At 42.6% G+C, this 14,052-nt stretch overlaps 1 protein-coding gene across 1 annotated transcript in view; it reads right to left on the bottom strand.

The window, feature by feature from the left end:
* BACE2 (beta-secretase 2) overlaps window positions 1-14,052 on the bottom strand; it is a 50,138-nt gene that overhangs the window by 35,136 nt on the left and 950 nt on the right. The window lies entirely within an intron of this gene.

Raw genomic sequence — 14,052 nt, 5'->3', positions numbered from 1 at the left:
AAAACTCAACAGTGGCCACAGGATTGGAAAAGATCAGTTTACATTCCAATTCCAAAGAAAGGCAGTGCCAAAGAATGTTCAAACTATCACACCATTGCACTCATTTCTCATGCTAGTAAAGTTATACTAAAAATCCTACAAGCTAGACTCCAGCAGTATGTGGATCGAGAACTACCAGAAGTACAGGCAGGATTTCAAAGAGGCAGAGGAACTAGAGATCAAATTGCCAACATACACTGGATCATGGAGAAAGCTAGGGAGTTCCAGAAAAACATCTACTTCTGCTTCATTGACTATGCTAAAGCCTTTAATTGTGTGGATCACAACAAACTGTGGCAAGTTCTTAAAGAGATGGGAGTACCAGACCATCTTATTTGTCTCTTGAGAAACCTATTTGCGAGTCAAGAAGCAACAGTGAGAACTGGACACGGAACCACTGATTGGTTCAAAATTGGGAAAGGAGTCCAGGAAGGCTGTATACTGTCACCCTGCCTGTTTAACTTATATGTAGAGCACATCATGAGAAAGGCAGGGCTAGATGAATCAAAAATTGGCATTAAGATTGCTGGGAGAAATATCAACAACCTAAGATATGCAGATGATACCGCTCTAATGGCAGAAAGTGAAGAGGAACTAAAGAGCCTCTTGTTGCGAGTGAAGAAGGAGAGTGCAAAACTTGGGTTGAAACATAACATTAAGAAAACCAAGATCATGGCATCCGGCCCTCTCAATTCCTGGCAAATAGATGGGGAAGAAATGGAGGTAGTGATAGATTTTATTTTCCTGGGCTCCAAAATCACCGCAGATGGGGACTGCAGCCAAGAAATGAAAAGACGCTTGCTTCTGGGGAGGAAAGCCATGGCAAATCTAGACAGCACACTAAAAAGCAGAGATATAACCCTGCCAACAAAAGTGTGTATAGTCAAGGCTATGGTCTTCCCAGTCGCAATGTATGGCAGTGAAAGTTGGACCATAACAAAGGCTGAGCGCCAAAGAATTGAAGCCTTTGAACTATGGTGCTGGAAAAGACTCCTGTGAGACCCTTGGACTGCAAGGCGATCAAACCAGTCAGTCCTAGAGGACATCAACCCTGACTGCTCTTTAGAAGGCCAGATCCTGAAATTGAAACTCAAATACTTTGGCCACCTAATGAGAACGAAGGACTCACTGGAGAAGAGCCTAATGCTGAGGGCAATAGAAGAAGGGGACAACAGAGAATGAGGTGGCTGGATGAAGTCACTGAAGCAGTAGGCATGAGCCTAAATGGACTCCAGAAGATGGCAGAGGACAGGAAGGCCTAGAGGAACGTTGTCCATGGAGTCGTGATGAGTCAGACACAACTTCGCAACTAACAACAACAAACTAGATACCTTGATTAATGCATATAAATTTCATTATGGATGAAGATCAAATCTTATAACTTCCAACAGAATTAAAGTTTCACACCTGTTCACATAATTTAGAATGTACAAACAAATTCCTCTATTTGATGGTCTCTGGACAATTTGACTTGAATTCGTATTGATTCTAGCAAATATCCTTACTGGCAAATCACTCTGTGAGGTGTTGACAATCCACATTTTAAGTTGTTTTTGAAAACAATGCCAAATAATTTATGAATGTCACTATATATGATATAGTAAACAAGTAGATACCTAAGTCACTGAAGCAGTTTTCATTTAATTTATACAGGGATAAAAAAGCACCTTCAAGTATGGTTTTTATATGCTTTCTCTTAACAAGATCCTCTGAAACGATGCTTCACTCTGGCCATACATGCATGAAATTAGACTAGTTTTCTTACTCTGCTTTCTTGTAATGTTTATTACCCACCATTTTATACAGATACTCTACAAACATTTTGTAGTGTACTGTACTATACAGATACTGTGAAGATACTCTGGGTAACTTCACAGACACAACCATAGTTTTCTGCAATAATTGGAGATGATATAAAATTTCATTCTTTCACGATGTTATTTGACCCATCAGCCTAAACCTCTCTGGTAGTTTTCTATCCAAGGATTAATCAGACCTGACCTTGCTTCTAAACCCATGCAAGGTCAGGCAACTACTGTCACCTGCTAGAGTTTTAGAACATGACCACAGCATAATTATATCTACAACTTAACGGTACTTCTTTAAAACCTACATATACATGAACACACACACACACACACAGAGCGTACTTCTTAGATACCTCTAAAACCATTTTAAAAAGCAAAGTGGCTTTAATACAAGATGTTTTTCATGTATCAGTGACTGGCTAAAATAAGAAAGAAAAACAAATACAAAACTGATATTTATACCTTACAGCTGTTCTCAATAGAAAAAGCCCAGGGACTATAAATCTCCTTGGATTGGAACTAATCCTATTTTTTTAAGCACCTATTAATTAATGGTAATGAGAAAGTGGTATGAAGTATGTACCATGTTTATTTAAAGTAACACAAATTGTACAAAACAGTCCCACATTAAATTTGACACAGCGCCACAAAATCATCCAGGCTTGAAAACGTCAGTCTAATTAACTCTTGAATACTATCATATTATAAAGTACAGGTAGTTCTCGACTTATGACCACATTTGAGCCCAACATCTCTTTTGTTAAGTGAGAGACATTTGTTAAGTGAATTTTGTCCCATTTTACGATCTTTCTGGCCACAGTTATTAAATGAATCACTGCAGTTGTTAAATGAATCTGGCTTCCCCATTGACTTTGCTCGTCAGAAGGTTGCAAAAGGTGGTCACATGACCTGGGGACACAGTAAAGGTCATAAATGTGAGTCAGTTCCCATGCATTTGATTTTTGATCATGTGACCATGGGGATGCTACAATGGTTGTGCGAAAAATGGTCATAAGTCACTCTTTTCAGTGCCGCTATAACTCTGAATAGTCACTAAATGAACTGTTGTAAATTGAGCACTACCTGTACTTTTTGGCCTGTTAAAGCAATATTGTCTTTATGAAAAAGGAAACAAGGATGACTAATAAAGCAATAAAGGGAAATAATAAGCAAAGAAATTTCAAATGTTATCAAACTTTATTAAAACTTATTTGAATGCTGGTTTCAAAATTTGGTATTGATGTTTCTTCTAATTAAAGGTAAAGGTTCCCCCGCACATGCGTGCTAGTCGTTTCCGACTCTAGGGGCCGGTGCTCATCTCCGTTTCAAAGCCGAAGAGCCAGCGCTTGTCCGAGGACGTCTCCGTGGTCATGTGGCCGGCATGACTGGACGCCAAAGGCGCACGGAACGCTGTTACCTTCCCACTGGAGTGGTCCCTATTTTTCTACTTGGATTTTTACGTGCTTTCGAACTGCTAGGTTGACAGAAGCTGGGACGAGTTACGCGGCACTCGGGATTCGACCCGCCAAACTGCCGACCTTCTGATCGACAAGCTCAGCGTCCTAACCCACTGAGCCACCGCGTCCCTTTTTTCTTCTAATTAGGTAAATGAAATAAATAAGTATAACATTTATTAAATAAAATATTTTCTTAAAATTTCCCCAAAATACCCTTAGGTAATTTTGGTGGAGGCAAATTAATTGTAGATATAGCGAATCAGGACCCAGTACTATTCTGTTAGTATAGAATAAACCTTATTCCAGGTTCAGCAAGAATTCAGGAAGGCAAATGTACAAATGAAACCCTAGTAACACATAACAACTCTTATTTTGAATCATAAATATTTTTCTAAAGTAGTTGGAATTCAAGAAAAGAATACAGGATAGGAAAACAAAGATAATAGAAAGAAAATGAAAAAAATAACACAGAAGCTGGGCTGTTTTTTTTTATTCCCTAAGCATATGGAAATTAATGGCAAGTATTCGATTTATCCTCGTCAAGTTCTAGAAACAGGGGGAAAATATCAGTTACAGGCCTTTCAAGAGAAAAAAATCCCAGTATCACAGTTCTACTCAGGAGAGACTGCACAAAATAACAGTACAGGTAGTCCTTATGACCGCAATTGAGTCCAAAATTTCCGTTGCTAGGTGAGACAGTTGTTAAGTGAGTTTTGCCCCGTTTTACGATCTTTCTTACCACGTTAAGTGAATCACTACCGTTGTTAAGTTAGTAAGACAGTTGTTAAGTAAATCTGGCTTCCCCATTAACTTTACTTGACAGAAGGCCACAAAAAGGGCTCACATAACCACAGAACACTGCAACCATCATAGGTTAAGAGAAAGATGCCCAGCGTTTGAATTTGGATCACGTGCCCATGGGGATGATGCAACGGTCATAAGTGTGAAAAATGGTCATAAGTCACTTTTTCCAGTGCCAATGTAAGTTTGAGCGATCACTAAATGAACTGTTGTGAGTCAAGGACCACCTGTACACTGTAGTCAGATCCATATGGGAAATCAGTTACAAAGAGGGCACTTGATGTCTAGCTCAAAGGGCAAGGAACTATGGCTCTCCAGCCTTCCTCAGCATCAACCAGGTGGATTGGACTGATGAGAGTTGTAGTTTTTTTGAAAGGCTACAGATACCCTTCCTCCTACACTAAGTATTTAGAAATATTTCAGCGGTATCTTGGCAAATAATAATAATCCTTTCAAATATTCGTACTATGGCTTTAAAATCCAAATCCCCCAAAGGACTCACAAGGCATTTTCTCCAGCATTCCCTTGTCCATACCAGCCTCTTCAAACAAAAAACAAAACAAAAAAAAAACCAAAACAAAAGTTTTCCAACTTGTTCATTGGCAAAAGTAATCCCAAACAGTGGGTGCAATTTTCTAAAAAAAAAATATTTAATGAATTGAAGAACAGTGACAATTGCATGCTTGTAATTCAGTGGAAAACCTTTTCCCATAGCCTATGTTCAAAACCATAAAAAACAGAAAAAACCTATACGATAAGACAAATGTACCAAATCATATGAGAAGGAACACAACCACCACTTCAGTCAAAAGGATATTAAAAGCTAATGGAACAGAGCAAAACTGAAATAGAGGAAGAAGATTCGCCATTCTTCATTTCCATCCTCTTTATATCAGCAACGTCCTATAATGCAGTGTTTTTCAACCACTGTTCCGCGGCACACTAATGTGCCGCGAGATGTTGCCTGGTGTGCCATGGGAAAAATTGAAAAAACACTGACCTAGGAGACAGCGGTGAGAGGAGGAGGAGGAGGAACAGCCGCGGGCGGAGCGGTGCTGCAAGACTCTCTGGCGGGGAGCGCTGGGCACCGGAGCCTTGGCTAAGCTGACGGCCCTACTTCGCTGGAAGCAAAAGCCCGGGAAAAGAAGTGGGCTCGACCTCTCTAGGCACCAGGGCTCCACGGCAGCGTAGCTCTGCCCCCTTCCCTGGCTTCGGAGGGTCTCTCGCTGAAGAGAGAGAAGCTGGGGAGAGGCGACCGGCTCGCTTATCGGAAGACGACGGACGGGCGGCCAGCCCGGCTCGCCTGAGCGCTCGCGTGGTTGGTTGCCTGCAACGTTCGAAAAAGCTCTTCTTCCCCAGCACGCGCCGCTTACTCCTTACTCCCCGCGCGGCTGAGGATGCGAGACTCCCGCCTGGTCGGCTGCCTGGCTCCGCTTTCTTTGCTCGCCGCGACCCCTCGCCCCAGCCCGAAATAGAGGGATCTGACCGCTTCGCTCTTGGAGGCTTCGCTTGCGTCTGAAAAATTACATGGCTGATTTTTTTTTAACCTGTCCTTTTGATGCGTTGCATAATAAAATGTCCTTTGGACCAAAGCAATTAAAAACCTTTGGGGTTTCCCCCCCCTCCGGAGTGAAGTGCTTTTGATGGTAAAGGTGAGAAAGAAAGAAAAAAGGAAGGGAAAAAGGAGAAAGGGGGAAGGGGAAAAGGGAGGGAGAAAGAAAAAAAAGGAGAATAGAAAAGAAAGAGAGAGAGAGAGAGGAAGGGAGGAAGGAAGGAAGGAAAAAAGCAGGAAGAAAAATTAAAAAGAAATGCAAGTAGCTTCCAGTTTCCACAACAAGTAGAAAGCAAGAAATTGAGAGAGGGAGGGAAAGAAAGTGGGAGAGAGAAAGGCAGGAAAGAAAGGAAGGAAGATAGAAAGAAAGAAAGAGAGAAAGAAAGAGAAAAGAAAGAAAGAAGGAAAGAAAGAGAAAGAAAGAAAAATAAATGAAGGAGAAAAATGCAGAAAGAAAAATTAAAAAGAAATGCAAGTAGCTTCCAATTTCCACAACAAGTAGAAAGCAAGAAATTGACAGAGGGAGGGAAAGAAAGTGGGAGAAAGGAAGGAAGGAAGATAAAGAAAGAAAAGAGAGGGAGGGAAGAGAGGGAAGGAAGGAAGGAAGGAAGAAAAGAAGAGAAAAAAGAAAATACAGAAAGATAAATTAAAAAGAAATGCAAGCTTTCCTTTTCCTTCACAGCAAAAACAAACAAAAGACCCAAAATAAAATAAAATAAAATAAAGAGAATAATAATAATAATAATAATAATAATAATAATAATAATAATAATAATAATAATAATAATAATAAGAAGAAGAAGAAGAAGAAGAAGAAGAAGAAGAAGAAGAAGAAGAAGAAGAAGAAGAAGAAGAAGAAGAAGAAGTAGTAGTAGTAGTTGGAAGGGACCTTGGAGGTCATCTATTCTAGTCCAACCCCTTGAGAACACAGGCCATCCTCGACTTACGACTGTTCGTTTAGCGACCGTGGGGAGGTCCAACGGTGCAGAAAACAGTGGAGTGCCTCGTGATTTTTTTCATGAAACAAGTGTGCCTTTGCCCAAAAAAGGTTGAAAAACACTGCTATAATTAATGATCCGTTGAAATATTACAAAGAACCATTATATTTGGGGAAAAATATATATGAAAGTTTTAAGCCCTGAAGGCTTTCAGGAAATAAGACTCAGCTTTTCAAAAATCTTCTTTTGAACCAACACAACTAATTATTATGCACTTTAGGACTGTGAACATTCAGAGGATTAATAGGTTCATCATCTGACTAGTCATCCTGCCCAACGAGACATTATTTCCTCACATGCAATCTCATGACACAGAGAAAAATAATTAAGTTTTTAAACTTCAAAGTATTCAAGTATAATAGATACATACATATATAAATTACTGAACTTTTTCCCCCCAGTTTATCAATATCCAGTTTCTGATAAAACTTCTAAGGAGAAAAAAAATAGTTATACTGTATTGAAGATGTAATCTCCTTAAATGCAGTTTGCAGATTTCTGTGTAGAAGAATAATAGATTACTTCTTACTGGTCTATTTAAACAACAGTTAAATATTTAGATATCTTATAAATTTTAAGTAAGTTTGAGTGTATGTGTGGGTGCGATATATAGAAATAACTTATTCAGCATTACTACTAATATGAAGTCATATGCTGCAGCTATAACATATTTATCTAGGAAGTAACCATTACTGGGGTTGTTCAAAACCCTTACTTTTGAACAAACGCAAACAGAACTAATACATTCTTAAACTTTGAGTGACTATAGGATATTTTAATATGTTGTATCCAACATTTAAGACTTTTTTTTAGCAATGCCATTCTATGAAGGTCTGTTTAAAAGCAGGGTCCACAATCCAGTAAGGCTTATTTCCTAGATAAATGTGTACAGAACTACACCCCATACCCCTGCAATAATTTATTTTATTTTTATTTTAATCCCATTTGTATCCCGCCCTTCTCCGAAGACTCAGGGCAGCTTACAATTTAAGCACAAACCAATGTGCTTAGCAATAGCCTTCATTCTATGTATATGCCTGCTTATTAGGGCTTAATATTAATAGCAGTAGTGATGTTCAATAAGTTAGTTTTTTTCTAGGAAAGTTCTTTTAATTCAGTGTTTCTAAAGAATTGCAAAGGAAAAATAAAAGTTATAATTTTCACTGAGTCACTCAGTTGATTTGCAGCAATTTCTATTTTATTTTATCATCCTGGATCATCTCTACTCTACATCATCTCTACAAAGAAACTCTGATCCCAGACATTTTGCAAACTAGTAGCAAATGATAAATATTTGAATTGGGATAATTCCTCACTCATATCCTTTATTGTTTATTATTTATTTATTTATTTATTTATTTATTTATTAGATTTATATACTGCCCTTTCCTGAAGGACTCAGGGCGGTTTACAGGATATTTAAAAGAAAATCAATACAAAAGTTAAAACAAATTAAAAAAGATTAAATGAAACCCTGAGAGAAAATAAAAACCCAGTTAAAATTAAAAATTAAAAATTCTCAGCCTGGGCCAGAGAGCTCGAAGAGCCAGGTCTTCAGGTCCCGGCGGAATGAACGGAGGTCGGGGGCAGTCCTAAGCTCTGCGCAGCTGGTTCCAAAGGGCAGGCGCGCCCACTGAGAAGGCCCTACCCCTGGGTGTTACCCACCGGCAATCTTTAACCGGCGGCACCCTGAGAAGACCCTCCCTGTGGGAGCGCACTGGACGAAGGGAGCTTGATGCTGGCAGCAGGTGTTCCCTCAAATATCCCGGACCCTTGCCATTTAGGGCTTTATAGGTCATCACCAGCACCTTGAATCTCACCCGGAGGGCAACCGGAAGCCAATGCAGCTCGCGGAGCAAAGGTGTTACATGGGAGTATCGGGAGAACCCCATCACGACTCGCGCGGCCGCATTTTGCACCAGCTGAAGCCTCCGGGTGGTCCTCAAGGGCAGCCCCATGTAGAGAGCGTTGCAGTAGTCTAAACGGGAAGTCAAGAGCGCATGAGTGACTGTGCATAGGGCATCTCGGTCCAGGTAGGGTCGCAACTGGCGCACCAGGCGAACCTGGGCAAAAGCCCCCCTAGTCACGGCTCCTATATGATCTTCAAAATTGAGCCGTGAATCCAGGAAGACGCCCAAGTTGCAAGCCCTATCAACGGGGGTTAACACCTCACCCCCCATCGTTAGAGATGGAATAGTCTGGTTGACCCGAGATGCCGGTATGCACAGCCACTCAGTCTTGGCAGGATTGAGACGAAGCCTGTTTCTCCCCATCCAGACCCGGACCGCTTCCAGGCAACGGGACATCATGGCGAGGGCATCGCTGGGTTGGTTTGGGGTGGAGAAAAAAAGTTGGGTATCATCAGTGTACTGATGATACCCCACCCCGAAACCACGAATGATCTCGCCCAGCGGCTTCATATAGATGTTGAACAGGAGGGGCGAGAGAACCGACCCCTGAGGAACTCCACAAAAGAGAGGCCTCAGGGCGGACCTCTGCCTTCCCGTCAACCCCGACTGCGAGTGGCCCAGGAGATAGGAGGAGAACCACCGCAAAACAGTGCCTCCCACTCCCAACCCCCTGAGACACCGCAGTAGGATACCATGGTCGATGGTATCGAAAGCCGCTGAGAGATCTAATAGGACTAGGACAGAGGAACAACCCCTGTCCCGAGCCCGCCAGAGATCATTCACCAGCGCGACCAATGCCATCTCCGTGCTGTGCCCAGGCCTGAAACCCGATTGATACGGGTCCAGATAATCAGCTTCATCCAGGAACAGAGGAAGCTGATGCACCACCACACTCTCAACAACCTTTGCCAGAAAGCGAAGGTTGGAGACCGGACGATAGTTATTTAAAACAGCCGGGTCCAGGGCAGGCTTCTTGAGGAGGGGTCTCACCACTGCCTCCTTCAGGGAGGTGGGGAAGACACCCTCCTTCAAGGAAGCAGTTATTACTGCCTGGAACCAGCCTCGTGCCTCCTCCCGAGCCGCATAAACCAGCCAGGAGGGGCATGGGTCCAACAAACAGGTGGTGGAGCTCAGCCTCCTCCTCATCCTGTCCACATCATCAGGGGAAACAGGATCGAACTCAGTCCAGATAACATGCTCAAGACTGTCCGATTCCTCCACGTCAGACTCCGCCCACTCAGAGTCCAAACCGGCCCAGATCTGAGCGATTTTGTCCGTCAGATGATGACTAAACTCCTCGGCCCGCCCCTGCAAGGGATCCTCCCTCACCTCCTGGTTAAGAAAGGAGTGAGTCACCCTAAACAGGGCGGCCGGGCAATTTTCTGCGGACGCGATGAGGGCAGCAAAGTAATTAGCCTTTGCCGTCCTCATCGCCGCAAGATAAGACCTTATAAAGATTCTTAACTGCAATCGGTCAGATTCGGATTGGGTGGATCTCCAACAGCTCTCTAGACCCCGTCTCCGACGCTTCATCTCCCGGAGCTCCACAAAAAACCATGGAGCCCAAAGGGATCTGCACCGGGCCAGGGGTCACAAGGGTACAACACAATCGAGTGCCTCAGCGGCTGCCCTATCCTAGGCATCAACCAAGGCATCAACTGGGCTGTGAGTGAGGGCGATGGGTATAGACCCAAGTGCCATCTGGAACCGTTCCGGGTCCATTAGGCGCCTGGGGCAGAACCACCTGGTCAGTTCCACAGCCCAGCAGTGGGGGGTAGCATAACGGAAGACCAGCCGCAGGAGATAATGGTCAGACCATGACAGGGGAACAATGACCGGTGAACCCCCTCCCAGATCATCCAACCACTGTCCGGACAGGAACACCAGGTCGAGAGTGTGACCCCCCACATGAGTCAGGCCCTGAATTACTTGGGTCAGGCCCATGGCTGTCATGGAAGCCATGAACTCCCGAGCCAACTCAGACGACCCTCCCAGTGAAGGCAGGTTGAAGTCACCCAGCGCCGTAAGCCTGGGGAACTCCACCGCCAACCCTGAGAGGGTGTCGAGCAGCTCGGGCAGGGCTGTTGCCACACAGCTGGCCGCCAGGTATGTAAGCAACAAGCCCATCTGAACCCGAGGGCCACATCTCAGGAGGAGGGTCTCACTCCCACCAGTCTAGACAATGGGGGTCTCCCGCGGACATAAAGTCTCCCTGATAACCACCGCCACCCCTCCACCCCTACGCTGAGCCCGTGGCCGGTGTAGCACACAGAAACCTGGGGGGCATAATTCAGTCAAAGGGACCCCTCCCTCCGAGCCCACCCAAGTTTCCATAATGCACACCAGATCTGCGCATTCCTCCTCGATCAAGTCACGAATGAGGGGAGCCTTGTTAACAACGGATCTGGCGTTAAAATAAACCAGCCTAAGCTCAGGGACCTGATCACCCTCACCCCCGGGCAAGAGGGTGCTAACCGGAAGGTCGGAGTGCGCCACCGCTCGAAGACAGCAGGGGCACGATCCCAGATGTTTATCATGTAGATTAGCCTTCTCTAGTTTCAAACCAACACTATCAACTATAACTCATTATTTTTTGATATTACCAGCGTGATAACAATCGTTACTATGATCCCAGAACTGTTGGAGAGAAGAACAGGTGGAATTCTCTGGGAAATGGCATTGCTGGCACCCAGAAAAGGGTTCTTCATAATGTAATTCAGGCATTCATCTGAACTTATATGGGCTGAAAGGATATAAACAAGGTACTGTAGAGTTGCCCACTCTGTGAACATCCCATTATGCTGCTTTCAAGGATATCTAGCCTTCTCCAGTCCAAGACCTTGTTGCAATGAATCAGTGCCGTGGGCTCACAATTGCAAACAATTCAAAAGCTTCTACTGGATTAAACAGAATTTATCACATTATTCAGACCTAGGGTAGGATTAACATGAATACAAGCACTCCCTCACTCGATATTTCTTTCTGAAAATTTACCAAAGTTTGTAGTAACTAAGTACCAATCCATCACCAAAGGCAAAAATTGTCACTTTTCAACAGCCTTCCAGGAAATGCACAAGTTTGATATCTTTGCAACTCTTTCACATAACGGCTGAATTTATATCTTTCATGATTTGTTTGGTTTTGGCTTGACATGTTATATAAACTAAGCCACTATAGTTAGTGAACTGTGGTTCATAAATTTAAATTTATAGTGCAGATCCTAACACATGAGAATTGTGTGAAGACTTCTAAGAATTATTAAATTGTAATTTTTTAATTAAGCAGAAGAGCAAAAATGATTAAATACATAATTCAGAGAGTAATCATATACATTTCAATTAAAATGTAAATAAAAATCAAATTTAGTTTGGTCTTGGCCCCCTCATGCTTAGAACACTGTATAAAATTATAAGGTCATCTAATTCCATTGCGACAGTGGGCAAGTGCACAATAGTAAAACAATTTAAAAGACAAATAAAAGACATCTGATCCTCCCTTCCCTAAAAAAACAAAACACCTTTCTAGAAATATATACACCACATAAGAGGCCACTAGCCCAAGACCTGGGAGAAGTTTTATTAGCAATTTTGAACAAAGTCAAAATGAAGACCAAATTAATCTGTGGGTGGATGTTGTTCCAGACTTCAGATGTGACAGAAAAATAGGATTCATGGCACTTCAAAAATTAGGAAAAAAATGTATATGCATGACTCAGGAGAATGTGGAAACCACATCATTGTAGTTCATTCATCAAGTCATAATTAAAGCAAATCTTGCCTTAACAACTATGAAATTATTTTCTCAATATTCTCACAAACACAAGAAAGTTGAAAGATTTTAGCCCGTTGGCTTGCAGACCTCAGTAAGCACAAAGGTCAGATTGTGAGGGTTCTGTGCTTATGAGTTAGAATTCAAATTCCTCTAAGTGGGTTGATGTGAAATATAGACCACATACTCTCTACCCACATACACAGAAACATAGGTCATGCAGTGTCTACTAAGCCATAATATGGTTTGATCTTTTTTTGACTTTTTATTTTTTTTCTCGGGCTTAGCAGGATGTGCAACCTGACCAGAATCCAGCTCGCCACAGGATGAGGAAAAAGGAGTGTCGAGGACAAACATGAACTGTCCTATCAACAGGAAAAGCTTACCTCACATTTTTGTGCTTATGCGTCAGCTGTAAAACTTACAATGGCAATAGAATGCCTACAGTTACACAATCAGCAAGCCACATGGAATCAGCATCTACACCAGGATTTTGCTACGCAGTTATAGAAAGATCCTTTGTTCCTTATTTCAGCAGTAGCAAATGCTATATAGCAATGGCAGGGCTTGTGATTCAAAAAGTCACTGGTGCAAACATAAACACAATGAATTCCAGTATTCAGGTTATTCTGAAATATTATAGAGCTGTTCCAAATTCAGAAATCATCAAGGGCTACGCACATTCAACACTGTAAGGGGTGGGGGAAAGGAGTTTTATTGTGGCAAGGAAAGTAATATTTTACTTTTCCGGGCACTAAAAACTCGCCCAGCCAGAAATGGCTCCCATCTGTTTTTCAGATGCATTAACAGTATATTAAAAAGTATATAGTGCAATAGACTTCTACTATGATTTCTGCCACCACTTAGAAAAGAGACACATCACCCAAAAAGAGGAAACAGTTTTAATTACAGCCTCACCCCACCCAATACAACTAAGACATACAGTATGAAGTTACAGAACGTTTCTCTGCAAAGCCTCAGACTTAAAAAAAAGGGGGGATGGTTTGGGCGCCTATTTATAGAGAGATAACTAAATGTTAAGGGACATGGTGGCTCAGTGGGTTAGGACGCTGAGCTTGTCGATCAAATGGTCGGCAGTTTGGCGAGTCGAATCCCAAGTGCTGCGTAACAGAGTGAGCGCCTGTTACTCGTCCCAGCTTCTGCCAACCTAGCAGTTCGAAAGCAGGTAAAAATGCAAGTAGAAAAATAGGGACCACTATGGTGGGAAGGTAACAGCGTTCCATGCGCCTTTGGCGTCCAGTCATGCCAGCCACATGACCACAGAGACGTCCTCGGACAAGCGCTGGCTCTTCGGCTTTGAAACGGAGATGAGCACCGGCCAATAGAGTTGGAAACGACTAGCACGCATGTGCGGGGGAACCTTTACCTTTACCTAAATGTTAGCAACTGATTTTAAAAATGCCTGTTTTAAAACCCCAGATGATAATAAAGTTGAATGACAATAGCATCAGATTGAACAAAGGCATTCAAAGGAGACGTAATGGAGTTTTAATACAGTAAGATATTGACCATTTACCTCATCCTCCAGATAAATAAATAAATAAATAAATAAAAAGGAACAGCAGAAAGAACTACAGCTTTGGAAATCCCTGGGCTTGCCGGAAGCATCGGAGTTAGCCTCGAAGTAGCAAGATCAGTCGGATCTTAGGCACTTCTGAGTACTTCAGAAAGCCCCATCTATTTCTCCCAACAGCCTTC

The sequence above is a fragment of the Vipera berus genome, assembly GCF_964194415.1.
Source record: "Vipera berus genome assembly, chromosome: 4".
NCBI lineage: Eukaryota > Metazoa > Chordata > Lepidosauria > Squamata > Viperidae > Vipera > Vipera berus.
The sequence above is the reverse complement of the archived record's forward strand: the minus strand, read 5'-3'. Positions and strand labels throughout refer to the sequence as shown.